Genomic DNA, 14,152 nt, shown 5'->3' on the forward strand with positions numbered 1-14,152 from the left:
GGGGCACTGCCATTGGCAGTGCTGCAGATCAGGTACTGGCTGAGCTTCCACCTTGCGGACGTCACCTGCGTTCAGCCTGTGTTGGATTGTCGCTCTTGCACATTCGAGTGGTCCATGGATGTCTGCCTCTCCAACGTAACGGTAGCTGACCTGGATTACAACGTGTGTGAGCGCCCCCTGTTGGCCCACGACCAGGAGTGTCACTGTGACACCCATTTATTGCATGCATGGATGTTTGGGATGCAGGCTGGAAACTGGACCTGGGTCCAGTGGTTGGAGTCAGCATATCTGTCCGGGTCAGCCGATGGATTACGTTGACGACATGTCAGAAGTGGTGGACAACGATCGCTCATTGGAGATGTTGGCCTATGCAGCTGCACTCCTGTTCATGGACGAGTGACAAGGTACCTACAGCCACAACTGGATGTGACCCATTGCACATATCCCGACTCCTGGTTGCATGTTGTGAATCTGGTCACATGTCCCAAGACGACAGTGGACATGGCTGCATCGGCCTATACTCATGATCCAGGCGCGGGCAACCAACACGGGTTGGCACTGACTTGTGTTGGTGATAGACTCCCCCGAGGTGTACGTGGGCGCTTTCCTACTTTCCTCATTCAGACATGTTGCTGCATTGGTCTGCATATCGTGGCACTTCTCGTGGCCGTACTGACACACACTTGTTGAGAAAGTTTCTGCACTTTCACTTGTCTCCAACTGTGTTGTGTCTTGATTTGTATGCCAATGTGTGTGTCACAGACTCTCTGGCTCCCTGCCTTATGTGCATTGCTACCCCATCAGGACTGTGGGTTTGTACTTCTGCATTATCATGTCCTTGTTTCGTGCTTAGCCATATGCGTATGGATGTTTACCAGCCACAGGCGGGTGCACTTGTGTCCTGTGTTCGTTTGTGCAAATGTTGGTGTTTGTGCCACATTGTGTTCGATATTGGGGTGCTCTGCTTCCTATGTGCGTGTGCTGCATTGTGTGTGAGATGTCTCTTCAGCTCTGATTTGGCTCACCCTTCTCCCTTTCAGGCAGTGTGGTTTACACTTCTGTGCTTGTTCAGTGGTGTGATATTGCCGGGTTGTGTGACTTGTGCTCCTGGTTAGTGTTGTTACTCTTGGGCATGGTTTATCTGTAGTTGTGCTGTGCTTAATTGTGCATGTTTACCATTGTGCCCATCTCCCCCCGTCCCCCCAGTCCCTGCTGGTTCTTCTCCCTGTTGCTGTTGTGTCTGTTGTTTTGGGCAGTTTCTGGTCCCCGAGTCCTGCCACCATCTCCAGACTGATGTGGTGGACACCATTTCCTACATGTCATCCAGCTCCTGGTGTGGCGATGGACTCCCACCTCAGGTGTGCATTGCTGCCTTCTTGTTGTTGGTGTGTTTCTGCTTGTTTGTGCCTTTCACATCATTCTGGATGTTCTGGTTTTCTTTCATTCTCCTACTCCGCTCTCAGGCTGCATTCACCTCGTCCAAGATGGCCTGCCATATACAATGTTTTGTAGCCATTGGGGCTTGTGGGGTTGTCTGCTGGCTTGGGTTGCCTCCACTGTGCTTGGCTGTTGTTTTCTGTTTGGTTCGTCTTTCTTTTTCATGCTTTTGTTGTGCTTATTCCCACCTGCCGTGTGTGTCGCAGGCCTGGCGGTGCTTATCCCTGCTTTCCTCATCTTGAATGGGCTCATCGCACGTTTTTATGTGTTGTGGTTTGTGTTTTTATCTCCGTCAAAGTGGTTGTATCTCGGACATTGGCCGCGGTTTTGGCAAACTATCACATGGTACCGCCTTGTTGTGAATTTCACATTGGTACGGGGTTATTTTCCCGCGATATGCTGCAATGTGTAAAGTTGCGTTAGCATTTTTTGGTGATGTTTAGCACACGTTTTTGTGAATATCCCCCAATGACTGCTGTGAATGTCCACTGCCCCTCAAATCATACACATTATATAGGCTACTGAACCTAATGATGAATTACTCTAGATAGATTGGACTCCTTCATCTATGATGCAGGCCTATTTTTAGGGATGACTATGTTTTTGGTACAAGAGAGGGATTGGTGGACATGTCCACGTATGTGCATAATGGGTCTGTTGTGTTTAGTTTACATTGACTGGTTCCTTACACCCTGTGAATGACAGGTGTTTAAGTTTTCCACAACTTTACTTTCACAGTGATATACATACACTTTCTCTCCCTATGTGGGTACTTTTTTGTGCCTGTTTACTGGTCTTAGTGCATGTCTTTAGCAGTCACATTGGCGTGGCTGCCTACACACTGACATTCTGTTAACTTAGCCAGAAAGTTTTGGGAATTGAGTGATTGAGGTGCTTCTTGTTATCATCTCATTCTACACATGTGAATGGCTGTGAGTAACAAAATTGTGTGACTGGTTAACTTTGTGGCTACACAGATCATGCACTTTGTACATTGACTCCATGGTCAAATGATTTCACAAACTCAGCTTTCTGCAATTTTGAGATCATGAACTATGAAAATCTGATGTTTGAGTGCTTGTTCTCTATTTGCAAAATGTTACCCCTCCTCCCACCCAGCCCCACCAGGCCACCAGGAAGAGTGTGGTCCAGACATTGTTTGTAAGTGTACTTGAAAGATATTTGTCTATGTTGGCTGGTCTTTGTAGTACAAAGGCAAATTTGGCAGTTGTGATAGGCTCAGACAGAAGTCTACACTGTTTGCCATCTTGCTAATACACATGAACTCACTGTGAGATAGACATAGCCCACAATGAAGTGGTTGTGCTTTGTGTGTAGGAGTGTTTGCTTTTCTTCCAAGTCCCATCAGGCCCAGTCCTACAAACACCTTCCTGCACAGTGCTAACAGGCCAACAGGACATAAGCTCACCTCACAGTGTGTCAGAATGTCCCTGCTGGCTAGGGGTGGGCGGAATTTGCGTAATCGCGTTACGCAAATCTCCGCGAAACGGTAAAAAATCTCCGCGAACACGCAGAAATTCCGCGAACACGCGGAATTGCTTGTTCGCGATGCTTTTTTCCTGTTCACAATCGCTGTTTGCGTGCTCGAGGAGAAATATCTCGCGAACACGCATTTTGAGAACGCGAACAAGCAAAAATTCCGCGAAGTCGCGGAAAGCGGAATTTTGGGCAATTTCGCGTTCTCCGCAGAGCGCGAAATTACCCAAATTCCGCAAATTCCGCGAACGGAACGGAATTTACCACCCAGGCCTACTGCTGGCTGTCTGGCACTGGGAACTGGTGTCTGACTTGAAGACAACTCCCCTCATGGCCTTGTGCACTACACAACAGGCCCCAGTCTCTGCCATTTTGTAGTTGGATGTCCACTCACTGTCAGGTAATTATGGTCCTTAGTGGTCTTGGGTGGCGTTTTCTGCGGATGAGTGTTTACAATGGCCAGGCATCCCAATAGGCCCTGTACTACGCACACTCTTTCCTGCATGCAAATACAGTACGCCCGGAACTATGCATTCATGCAAGTGAGTGGATATGTACTGACAAAGATGGCTGACACTGCTGCCTGGTGTTTTGAGTACAAGCCCCTGTTGGTATTTGTGGAGAGGTCAGACACCAGGGCCCAGTGTCATGCATCCTGCTTAGTAAATTTGAAATCAATCAATCAATCAATCACTGCATTTGTAAAGCGTGCTACATACCCGAGAGGCTCTCAAGGCACTGGGGAGGGGGGGTGCTACTGGTCGAAGAGCCAGGTCTTGAGGAGTCTTCTGAAGGCCAGCAGGTCCTGAGTCTGTCGTAGGATGGTGGGGAGAGTGTTCCAGGTCTTGGCGGCGAGGTAGGAGAAGGATCTGCCACTGGCGGTGGTTTTTCAGATGCGAGGGACAGTGGCGAGGGCGAGGTTGGCTGAGCGGAGGCTTCGGGTGGGGTGTGGAAGCTGAGTCGGTTGTTGAGGTCGGTGGGTCCGGTGTTGTGCAGTGTTTTCTGTGCGTGGATCAGGAGCTTGAAGGTGATCCTTTTGTTAACGGGGAGCCAGTGCAGGCCTCTCAGGTGGAGTGTGATGTGGCTGCAGCGGGGGACGTCGAGGATGAGTCGGGCCTAGGCGTTCTGGATGCGTTGAATTCGTCTCAGGAGCTTGTTTGTAATTCCTGGGTAGAGGGCGTTCCCGTAGTCGAGTCTGTTGGTGATGAGGGCCTGGGTAACGGTTTTTCTCGTGTCGAGGGGGATCCATTTGAAGATCCTGCGGAGCATACGGAGGGTGTTGAAGCAGGACGCGGAGACGGCGTTGACTTGCCTGGTCATGGAGAGAGTGGAGTCGAGGATGACCCCCAGGTTGCGTGCGTGGTCCTTGGGTTCCGGGGCTGAGCCTAGTGACGTGGGCCACCAAGAGTCATCCCAGGCTAATGGGGTGGGTCTGAGAATGAGGACCTCTGTCTTGTCTGAGTTCAGCTTCAGTCTGCTGTCCTTCATCCAGTCGGCTACGGCCTTCATTCCTCTGTGGAGGTTAGCTTTGGCGGTGTGGGGATCTTCGGTGAGGGATATGATCAGCTGGGTGTCGTCGGCGTAGGAGATGATGTTGAGGTTGTGTTGTCGTGCGACATGGGCGAGGGGGGCCATGTAGACATTGAACAGCGTTGGGCTGAGGGAGGATCCCTGTGGGACGCCGCAGATGATCTCGGTGGTTTTGGAGCGGAAGGGTGGGAGGCGGACACTCTGGGTTCTGCCGGAGAGGAAGGATGTGGTCCAGGCCAGGGCCTTCTCTTGGATACCGGCGTCATGGTGGCGTGCTGATAGGGTGCGGTGGCAGACCGTTTCAAAGGCTGCTGATAGGTCCTTTGTCCATCAGGGTCCGGATGTTGTCAGTGGCGGCGATGAGGGCGGTCTCGGTGCTGTGGTTGCTGCGAAAACCGGATTGGGACGGGTCCAGGAAGTTGTTAACTTCGAGGTAGCGGGTCAGCTGTTTGTTGACAATCTTCTCGGTCACTTTTGCCGGGAAAGGGAGCAGGGAGATGGGCCGGAAGTTCTTGAGGTCATTGGGTGTCGCGATCACGCGAACACCGGCCATGAACTACAGTACCCAGAACACCCTGGGACAGGCCGGAAGGACTCGCGTCATCAAGGTACGCATCTCCAGATCCATAAAGGACCGCCTCCACTAAGAGGAGGCGCTTGACAATCTTGCCCCCAGTTCCGGGTTGCTTCCGCAACGAACGCAGCCGCGAGCCCCGTGTGCGCACTCACCCTTGACTTCCCCGACGCGGAGAAACCGTACACCCGTTATCGAGACAACGCCAACTACCGAAGAAGCCGCGCTGGACGTCAACGGCTTCCCTAGACAGCATACAGCGAAAGGTATTGGTATTGCCAGTGCCCCTGAGGTCCTGGAACGCTCCCGCTGTGCAGGAACAGTGGAGGAGCGCGTGTTTTTACAGCGCCTGTTAGCTCCTTGTGGTACGGAGCGCGACCGCTGTGAAAGAACAGCTGTTGAGCACTTGTAGGGAGGAGCGACTTATCTCCTCAGTACTTGTGTGCCCCGCTGTGAAGGAAGAGCGGAAAGCACCTCAATTGTTTTCCTTGCAGACTGGGAACCCTAGATGCTAGAAGGAGGACAAGACGCAGGATTGTAGGGGGCCGGAGAACCCTCCCTTGTCTTCCTTTCGGGCATTTCCCCAACGGCGTCCTTATCATCACATTGCTGGGGTGGGATACTACCCTTTCCAAAAAGGCCGCAAGTGTGAGGTCGGTTGAGGCTGGACACCAACGGGGGAGCCGACCCCTTGCACCAAGCGGAAGTCTACTGCATACTGACTGGAGGAACATCCTCCCTGAGAACAGTGAGTTCCAGATAGTAGGGTTAGGGTGGGGGAAATTCCCATTAACAACAGTGCCTTACTTGCTCTCTGTTTTCTTGTCCGTAGTATCCCGTGCAAGACCCTGCCTCGAACTCATCCCTGACCTACAGACCATACAGTCAGTTGACCTGCCTACGAATCCTGCCGTCCTCTTTTGTTCCCCCTTTCTCCCCGCTGCTTTCCCGCACTGCTCTGGTTTTCTTCCAGTGGAGGGCGTCAGCGGAGGGGAGAAGAAGGGGGATACTCACCTCACGCATTGTTCCTGCTGGCTGGCTCAGGTTAGTGGGTTGTGTATACTGCTGACATTCTGACGCATCCATGACAGATTGTCAAGCCCAAGATAGCATTCCAGCCCGAACGATGGACACCAGCGTTGTTCTTGCTTCTCTTCTAGAGTGCCTCAATGCGCTGCAGGTAGAGGTACATACCTCCCGCGCTGAAAACCGAGACCTAAAAAACGAATTAGGTACCCTACGTAGGGAAGTAGCGGGTTTATCCCGTCAAGGCAAACCCGAATCTAGAGGAGCGGGTGGTTACATAAAGGACTGGGCTCTCCCTCCTCCTGGTATGGTGCATAGACCAGACCCTCCAAAAGAGGTCTTTTCCCCTCAAGGCCCTACTTCCGTCACAGACACTGTTCCCACAGTGCATGTGTTGCAGAACACTGTTATACTCCTGGCACCCCCTGAAAGGTTCTACGGAGATCCAAAAAAGTTCGAGACATTCCTCAACCAATGTAGGTTGCATTTTCTATGTAAGCCAGCTGTTTTCCAAGATGAGGCCGCAAAAACAGCGTTCACGATGTCCTACATGGGAGGGAACGCAGCCAGTTGGACCATACCCTTGATGGAATGGAACGATCCCATGTTACATCACTTCTCCGACTTCTGCGTGGAAATGAGGAAGTTGTTTGATAGAAAATCTCACATGCTTACCTTGGACAGAGAGTTGATGACCCTGAAGCAAGGATCTCAGGATCTCCTTACGTACATCACCACCTTCAATCGCTTGGTGGTGGAGACAGATTGGCCTCAGGAAAAGCGCACCTCCCTTTTTTATCAAGTGTTGAGAGGAGAGTTGAAGGACGTTCTTGCCCAGGTGGTACAACTCCCTCCCACTTGCGAGGAATTCATTACGCTCACGGTAAAATTGGAGCATCGTCTCCAACAACGGAAGGGAGACCGAAGTAGGGGTGAAAACCGCTTTTCCTATGTACGACCTAGACTATCCCCTGAGGACTCTCCGAAATCTGAAGATCCCACTGAACCGATGCAGATTGGAGGAGAGCGGGCACTTTATACGGGAATGCCGAGCAAGAACACGACTCCTGGAGAAAACCAGCAAACCAAGAACACAAGTCTCCTCTGTGCACCAGGAAGAGACATCGGAAAACTAGCACACCCGAGTCAGGAGGAGATCCCTGGAACGGGTGGGAAACAAACAGCGATCTCCCCCGCCGTTGCTAACACCATCCAACCCGCTGTGGCGCATCTCAACGTAGGGATTACCCTCTGGATAAGCCCCGATATCCCCTTGGACATATCTGCGATGTTAGATTCGGGCGCAACAGGGAATTACATGGACCTAAACTATGCCAATACCATTGGGGTCCCACAAGAGATGAAGAAACACCCAGAAGAAGTCAAAGCCGTGGACGGCACCGCCCTGTCCTCTGGACCTGTCATATTTCAGACGACCCCTCTTCTCATGAAATTCGGTAGTGACCACTACGAATATATTCGTTTCGACCTCATTGACGCACCACACTTCAGGCTCATATTGGGTATGCCATGGCTAACCTTGCATGATCCTGTCATTCATTGGGCCGCACGTACCGTCTCCTTGACATCCGCATACTGCCTGGAACATTGCAACAACCAAGCCCTATCTCAGACAGGGGAGGAAAAGACACAAGCGAGCCTTCTGGCCTCCGGGTGCGAGGAAACAGGGTTCTGCTGTTAACTCACCTTACCTGACGTCTACCAAGACTACCTCCAAGTGTTCGACAAACAGAAGGCCACGCGCCTCCCTCCGCATCGCACCTACGATTGTCGAATTGACCTGGTTCCCGGAGCTGCAATTCCGTGCAGTAGGGTGTACGCTCTCACGGAGCCTGAAACGAAGTATTTACAACAATATCTTGCTGACAACCTGGCCTCCGGATTAATCAGGCACTCTTCTTCACCCGCTTCATCCCCTCTTTTCTTTATACCGAAGAAGGATTGCGATGAGCTTCGTCCATGTATCGACTTCAGAGCCATAAACCGAGTCACCATCAAAAATCGTTACCCCTGCCCTTAATACCAGTGCTATTGGACCAACTCAAGGGAGCAAGAAGGTTTACTAAACTCGATTTAAGAGGAGCTTATCACCTGGTCCGCGTCAAAAAGGGGGATGAGTGGAAGACAGCCTTTAGAACCAAGTTCGGTTTATATGAGTACATGGTGATGCCGTTTGGGCTATGCAACGCCCCGGCAGCCTTTCAGTATTTCATGGACGAGGTACTTCGAGGCTTCCTGGAAACGTTTTGCATGGTGTATATCGACGATATTTTAGTATATTCCACCACTCTAGAGGACCATGTGCAGCATGTGAAAGCGGTATTGGACAGGCTACAACAACATTCCTTATTCGCAAAATTGGAAAAATGTTTGTTTCACACAGAGGAGGTAGCCTTTCTAGGTTACATCATTAACTCCCGGGGGTTTCAGATGGATCATGGCAAGGTACAGGCGATCACAGAATGGAAGGCACCCCACAACGTCAAGGCAGTACAGAGATTCCTAGGATTCGCAAATTATTACCGGCGATTCATCAAAGACTTTTCGAGAATACTCACCCCCATATCAAAGTTGCTGAGAAAGAATACTCCTTTTTGATGGGGAACCGAAGCAGAACAAGCCTTCCAGGCCCTGAAAGATAGGTTTACACAAGCTCCCATCTTAAGGCACCCGGATATACAACTCCTGTTTATTGTTGAGACGGATGCATCGCAATACGCCATTGGAGGGGTACTCTCCCAACGACATCCCGAAACAGGACAGCTCCATCCCGTGGCCTATTATTCCAAAAAGCTATCCCCTTGTGAGATTAATTATTCCGTCACTGACAAGGAGTTATTGGCAATTAAACAAGCTTGTGAGAAATGGAGACATTACCTTATGGGCGCCCGACACACAGTTGAGATCTTCACAGACCATCGCAATCTCTTATTCCTTAAAACGGCGAAGGCTCTGACGCCCAGACAATTGCGATGGACGCTTTGTTTTGCTGATTTTGATTTCGTTATTAAATACCGCCCGGGACCTCAGCATGGGAAGGCAGATGCACTGTCCAGGGTTGAAGAAACCGAATGTAAAATCGAAACGGAAGAGAAGGAACCTCCTTTTATCCTCCCAGACAAGACGGAAACCGTCAAGACTATCGCTCAGATCACCTCGCAAGATTTCTTGGAAGACCTGAGAGTAGCCGTGGCAGAAGTAGACGCACAAGACTGGATAGCAGAATGCCCGGACAGAAGAAACGAAAAAGACAGGCTTCTGTATCACTCCCACGCTTTGTACATTCCAGACCCTCATTTACAAAAAAGAGTGCTTACTTGGACGCACGATGCGCCTTTGGGGGGTCATTTGGGTATTTACAAGACCATCTCGTGCCTAGAGAGATCCTACTGGTGGCCTACGTTGAGAAAAGACACTCAAGAGTACGTGAACACCTACTCAGTGTGCGCTCAAAGTAAGGCGAGTCACAAAAGACCTACGGGGTACCTACGGTCTGTTCCTATTCCCCCTCGACCTTGGTACACCATCTCGATGGATTTCATCGTCGAAATGTCACCCTGCGAAGGATATACCGTAATACTGGTACTGGTGGATCATCTGACAAAGATGGGGCATTTCGTCCCTTTGAAAAAACTCCCCACTTCTGCAGAGCTAGCTCTTGTTTTTCTTCAGCACATTGTCAGGGCACATGGAATTCCTAGTGTTATAATTACGGACAGGGGATCCCAGTTCACATCCAGGTTCTGGAAAGCTCTCTGTAAATCACTCGATATAGACGCGCGAACATCCACGAGCTTCCATCCACAAACCGATGGAAAAACAGAACGCTTAAACCAGACCCTTGAGCAATACTTGCGATGTTTCACATTACAGAATCCCATACATTGGTTTCCCTTACTATGGATGGCAGAATTCGCGTATAATAACGCTGAGCATTCCACGTTGGGCTGTTCACCGTTCTTTTGCCTTTACGGACACCATCCCAACATGCTCCCTTTTGACTGGCCCGTGCACTCCAAGCTTCCCAGCATCCAGGAACATCATGCTCACCTCCGAGCAGTATTGATAGATGTCAAAAACAGTTTGGCTTCAGCTCAGGCAGCGCACAAAAAATGGGCCGACCGGAGAAGGGAGGAGGAACCAATGTATAAAGTGGGCGACAAGGTATGGCTATCTACACGTAATCTCCAGCTAAAAGGGGTTGATAAATTGAAGCCCAGATACATAGGACCCTATAGCATAGAGAAAGTCGTGAACCCTGTAGCCATGAGATTGTCCCTTCCCATCGCTTGGCACATACATCCCGTATTCCACGTGTCATTGTTACGACCCTGCCTGTCAGCATGAGACTCCCAGACAGACCGCAACCCGTAGATGTAGATGGTCAGGAAGAATACGAAGTGCAGGAACTGCTGGACTCTAGAATAGTGAGAGGGCGGGTCCAGTATTTAGTGGATTGGAAAGGCTTTGGGGTGGAGGACAGGACCTGGGAACCGGCACACAATCTCCATTGCCCCAACTTGGTGGACTCATTCCATAGGGTGCATCCTGGGAAGCCGGGTCGACCGCCGGGACGGCGGTCCTTGAGAGGGGGTTCTGTCGCGAACTACAGTACCCAGAACACCCTGGGACAGGCCGGAAGGACTCGCGTCATCAAGGTACGCATCTCCAGATCCATAAAGGACCGCCTCCACTAAGAGGAGGCGCTTGACAATCTTGCCCCCAGTTCCGGGTTGCTTCCGCAACAAACGCAACCGCGAGCGCCGTGTGCGCACAAACCCCTGACTTCCCTGATGCGGAGAAACCATACACCCGTTATCGAGACACCGCCAACTACGGAAGAAGCCGTGCTGGACGTCAACGGCTTCCCGAGACAGCATACAGCGAAAGGTTACCCGTATTGGTATTGCCAGTGCCCCTGAGGTCCTGGAACGCTCCCGCTGTGCAGGAACAGTGGAGGAGCGCGTGTTTTTACAGCGCCTGTTAGCTCCTTGTGGGACGGAGCGCGACCGCTGTGAAAGAACAGCTGTTGAGCGCTTGTAGGGAGGAGCGACTTATCTCCTCAGTACTTGGGTGCCCCCGCTGTGAAGGAACAGCGGAAAGCACCTCAATTGTTTTCCTTGCAGACTGGGAACCCTAGATGCTAGAAGGAGGACAAGACGCAGGATTGTAGGGGGCCGGAGAGCCATCCCTTGTCTTCCTTTTGGGCATTTCCCCAAAGGCGTCCTTATCATCACATTACTGGGGTGGGATACTACCCTTTCCAAAAAGGCCGCAAGTGTGAGTTTGGTTGAGGCTGGACACCAACGGGGGAGCCGACCCCTTGCACCAAGCGGAAGTCTACTGCATACTGACTGGAGGAACATCCTCCCTGAGAACAGTGAGTTCCAGATAGTAGGGTTAGGGTGGGGGAAATTCCCATTAACGACAGTGCCTTACTTGCTCTCTGTTTTCTTGTCCGTAGTATCCCGTGCAAGACCCCGCCTCAAACTCATCCCTGACCTACAGACCATACAGTCAGTTGACCTGCCTACGACTCCTGCCGTCCTCTTTTTTTCCCCCCTATATTCTCCACGCCGCTTTCCCGCACTGCTCTGGTTTTCTTCCAGTGGAGGGCGTCAGCGGAGGGGGAGAAGAAGGGGGATACTCACCTCACGCATCGTTCCTGCTGGCTGGCTCAGGTTAGTGGGTTGTGTATACTGCTGACATTCTGACGCATCCACGACATTGGGGTCCTCATTGGGCTTCTTCAGAAGGGCGTTGATCTCGGCGTGCTTCCAGCTTTCTGGGAAGGTTGCTGTCTCGAAGGAACAGTTGATTGTTTTCCGGAGGTGGGGCGCGATCGATTCGCTGGCTTTGTTGAAGACGTGGTGAGGGCAGGGGTCCGATGGGGATCCGGAGTGGATGGAGTTCATGGTTTTGATGGTGTCTTCGTTGCTAACGCTGGACCAGGTGGTCAGGCGACTGGTGCGAGTGGTAGTCACAGGGGTGGTGGACTCGGTGGTGGGTGCGGGGGGGTCAGAGTTGAAGCTGTTGTGGATGTCAGTGATCTTGTGGTGGAAGAAGGTGGCCAGGGAGTCACACAGGTCTTGAGATGGCGGGATGTCGTTGGTGTGGGAGCTGGGGTTGGAGAGTTCTTTCACGATGCTGAAGAGCTCTTTTGTGTTGTGTGCGTTGTTGTCTAGGCAGTCCTTGAAGGCGGTCTTCTTGGCGGTCCTGATGAGTTGGTGGTGTCTGCGGGTGGGCTGTGTGGTTGTCTGGTGTTCGGTCGTGGAGCCATTTCTTCTCCAGCTTCCAACAGGTGTGCTTGGAGATCCAGAGGTCCTCGGTGAACCAGGCGGCTTTCTTGTTGGTGTGGTTGGTTGTAGATGTCTTGAGAGGGGCGAGGGAGTTGGCGCAGTCATTGATCCACTGTGTGAGGTTGGTCGCGGCGGTGTCTGGGTCGGTGGGGTCGGTGGGTGGTCTCAGGGCGAGGGCGGTAGTCAGTTGGTCCTCGGTGACCTTTCCCCAGCAGCGGCGTGGTAGCTGTTGGGTGCGGTGGTGTGTGGTGGGTTTTCTGAATGTGAAGTGGGCGCATCTGTGGTCGGTCCAGTGTGGTTCAGTGGTGTGGTTGAAGGAGACGTGGGGGTTTGCGGAGAAGATGGGGTCGAGCGTGTGTCCAGCGGCGTGAGTAGGTGTCGTTACGAGCTGTTTGGGTCTGAGGTTGGCGAGGTTGTCGATCAGGGCGGTGGAGTTGGTGTCGTTGTTGTTCTCGAGGTGGAATTTCAGGGCCCCGAGGAGGATGTAGTCCGTGGAAGCGAGGGCGTGGGTGCTGATGAGGTCGGCGATGGTGTCACTGAACTGTGGGCGGGGTCCGGGAGGTCTGTAGAGGAGAGTTCCTCTGAGGGTGGTGTTCGGGTCGGTGTGGATCTGGAAGTGGATGAGCTCGGCGGTGGTGAGGGTGTCATCGGTGTTCGTTGAGATTTTGATGGAGTCTTTGTGGATGATGGCGATTCCTCCTCCCATTCCGTTGGTGCGGTCTCTGCAGGAGATCTTGTAGCCCTGTGGGATGGCTATGGCGATGTCTGGTGCTGAGGTGGCGTTCAGCCAGGTCTCTGTCAGGAAGGCGACGTCGGGGGCAGTGGAGTCTAGGAGGTCCCAGAGTTCGATGGCGTGCTTGCGAGCGGAGCGGGTGTTGAGGAGGATGCAGCGGAGGTGGTTGCGTTCTCTGGCTGGTGATGTGGAGGGTTGGATGCTGGTGAATCTGCAGTTCCGGCAGGTGAAAGGCCCCTGGGTGCGTTTCGGGGTGGCCCGGTAGCAGGGTTGGTCTCGTCTGGTGTTGAGTGCGTGGAGGGTGCTTGCGTCATAGTGCAGTCTGGCGTTGCGGGGGATGCGGGGTCCAGGGGTTCTGGCGCTGGGTGCAGTCCAGGTGCACACGGGCGCAGATGGGCTTGCCTTAGGTGCGCCCGCTGCGCGCGGCCGCTCCGCGGCCGCTTCGCGGCCTCCATATGAGGGCAGAGGTAGGGAGGAGCAGCTGGGAGGTGGGAGCGGGGTGGCCAATGGGAGTGAAGGCGGCGGGGCTGCAGGGGCTCAGCGGCGGGGGAATACCCGGGGAAAAAAACAGCGGGAAAAGACGGCGGGAGAGGGACAACAGAGCACAGGGGTACAGAAAGCAAAACACAGGGGCACAGAATGAAAAAACAAAGTGGCACAGAAGCCAAGCGCAGGGGTACAGAATAAAAAAGGGAGCGAGCAGTCAGGCGGCAAAAGCGGCAACGGAGGTTCAACCCACAGGAGGCTGCGTGGTGGATGGGGGGAGCGACCTGCCTGGTGACAGGGTCAAAGGTCACTCTCTACCACCGCTTCGCGGCCTCCATATGAGGGCAGAGGGAGGGAGGAGCAGCTGGGAGGTGGGAGCGGGGCGGCCAATGGGAGTGAAGGGGGTGGGTCCGCAGGGGCTCAGCGGCGGGGGAAAACCCGGGGAAAAAAACGGCAGGAAAAGATGGCGGGAGAGGGACAACAGAGCACAGGGGTACAGAAAGCAAAACACAGGGGCACAGAATGAAAAAACAAAGTGGCACAGAAGCC

The sequence above is a fragment of the Triturus cristatus genome, chromosome 5_1 (genome assembly GCF_964204655.1).
Source record: "Triturus cristatus chromosome 5_1, aTriCri1.1, whole genome shotgun sequence".
In the NCBI taxonomy this organism is placed as follows: domain Eukaryota; kingdom Metazoa; phylum Chordata; class Amphibia; order Caudata; family Salamandridae; genus Triturus; species Triturus cristatus.